A 2,548-nucleotide genomic window follows, 5' to 3' on the forward strand; every position below is an offset into this window, starting at 1 on the left:
GATTTGATGCATTTTAAAAACAACTGATGGATATGAGATGGTCAAGCATGATTTTTTTGGTGAATTGAGGTGGAATGACCCTATTACTGAGTCCCACTCTGCCAGTTAACAGGACTGGTTCTGTATAAAAACCTGATCCATGGTTTTGGCTGCAGCACACTTTAGAATCTGGAAATGCTCTGACGTGGCGTTTTACTGCCTGTTTTGCTCAGGATATGACCTCTCACACTGTATTAACATAGCAGAGGGAGTCTTAACCTATCAACAGACTAAATATGGTTTTCTCTCCGGTGAATGTCTGAACAGAACTTGTCAATTGGACTTGGTAGTGACGCACTGTTACCACAGAGTACCGGTCTTCTGTCAAGAGCAAGAAACGACCGGCAGCAGGGAGAAAACACACGCAAATGGACGAAACACAAGCAAATTAAGAAAACACCTTCAAGATTGTTTTGCGTCTTCTCTCAAAATTTCAAAGTGACTAAAGCAGTTTAGTTGCTGTTATCACTGTTTCTGCACCTGCATTGATAAAATCGACCACCAGATGGGATCAAATCATACAAATACTTAAACATATGCTACAGTTTGGGTCTCCAGAGCCGCCACATGCACCAGAGAGGCATCAAAACAGCCTAGAGATGGTCGTAACGTTACACAACGGGGTCCTAAAATTAACCAAGAAAACAAACACAAGGCAAATTTAATATAGTAGACAATATGAAGACTAAAAGAGACGTAACTCTTGTTTCTCCAGCAGAAGAACAAGACCGACAGCTTATTTATAGCACAGCAGCGAACACAAACTGTTCTCCTATAAGTTGTAAGTTTAAGAAGAGCTTCCTACAAATGAGACTAAAGCATCTCGCTGTGGCCTCGGTTACGTTTAACAAGTTAAAGCATCTTCAGACTGAAACTCCAAACCTGACAGAACCTGCCAAGACGGGAAACAAAGGAGGAACACGTCCAATATTATATATACATTTTCTCAAAAAGTTCTCAAAACCAGGTCAGTTTTAAGCCATGAGGTCATATTTTAGAGTTTGCTAATTAAACTTCAGTAAGTTGCTGCGACAAAGTGTCTGAGAGTTTCAGTGTTGGAAAAATAAATAGAATTAAAAACTTTTGCTCAGTGTGGGACCTACAGAGTCATATAGTTGTAGCTGTGTGTCTGTATTTTCCTCTAAAAGCTGCACTTGGGTTATGAATCTAGTGCAGATCTTCTCTCTTAGTTTTCTGCTGTTTTTGTCTATTTTTTTCTAAAGTTGCAGGCTGTTGAGCTCTTAAGACACGCTAGAACTGAACTGTTAGGGATTTTAAAAATCTAATTGAAAAAAAATAATAGTGCAGTCACACATTCCGAAGCTCGTTGGCAATTTTCCTTCAAATTCTGTTAATTTGCTTTTTCTACCTTCAGTTTACTGTAAACTGAGAAGCAGTGTCACCATTCAAACTGCATTAAAAAAAAAAAAAAAAAAAACATTCACATCCCAGCGTGTTTAAAGCACAAAGCTTTGAAGAAACCCTCTAAACAACATGTGTGTGTATTTACAATAAATCACATGATTGTGTTTTTGGTAACAAACCCAGAATTATTCCCCAGCTTTGCAGTCCTCGACCACATGGAGAGCTCTGGTGTCTTTCAGCTCATTGTTTTCAAACCCACAATTTTATTCTTTCAGTTCAGTTCTCTACTGCTGTGTTTTGTTTTTTTAAACAGCTGATACTCATTAACTACCTGTTCTACACAAAATACATATATGAGCAATATAATGCCTTTGTTCTTATTGCAGAAAAGAGCAATCCGAATTATTCACAAAGTTCAATTTGGTGAACATACCAATAGTTTATTTATTAAATCAGGGTTACTAAAACTAACAGATATAGTAGAACTCCAGACGTTACTCATTATGTTGAAAGCCAAAAACAGAGTTTTACCAGGAATCCTGCAAAAGTTGTTTGTGTTTACTTCAGAAGATGAAAATCATAGAAGAAGATTTGATTTTAAGCACCAGGCTGCTCGGACTACCTTGAAACAGACGTGTGTTTCAGTTGTTGGTGTAAAAATATGGAATTCCCAAAAGGTTGTACAGATATTTATAAATTTTAAAAAATGTACAAATGTAGAAAAAATTGTCAATATGTACTTGAAAATTAAATTGGACGTTAAGGATCAATTGTGTTGAGTTGTAAAATTTTACTTGTATGTTTTTTTTGTTTGTTTGTTTTCATTTTCTTTGTTTTATTTTGTTTTGTTATTATAATCAAAGTGGTAAATGGGTAGGTTACTGAAAATCAACTGTATGTGATATCGGACCATCTTTTCTTTCTTTTTTGTTTTTTCATTTGATTTGTTTAAATAGGGGGCAGGCAAATACAAGAATTGTTTTCTTCTTGCTGCTCCTTTCCAATCATGGAGGTGTTGATTTGAAAATGTAGAGTGCATTTATGTACAAATTATGTTGTGTACCTTCATGAAAGGAACAAATAAATAAATAAAAATAAAATAAATAAATAAATAAATAGCAGGCAAAGTTAGTGATTAGCTTCA

This window comes from Stegastes partitus, unplaced genomic scaffold (genome assembly GCF_000690725.1).
Source record: "Stegastes partitus isolate 25-593 unplaced genomic scaffold, Stegastes_partitus-1.0.2 Scaffold458, whole genome shotgun sequence".
Lineage (NCBI taxonomy): Eukaryota > Metazoa > Chordata > Actinopteri > Pomacentridae > Stegastes > Stegastes partitus.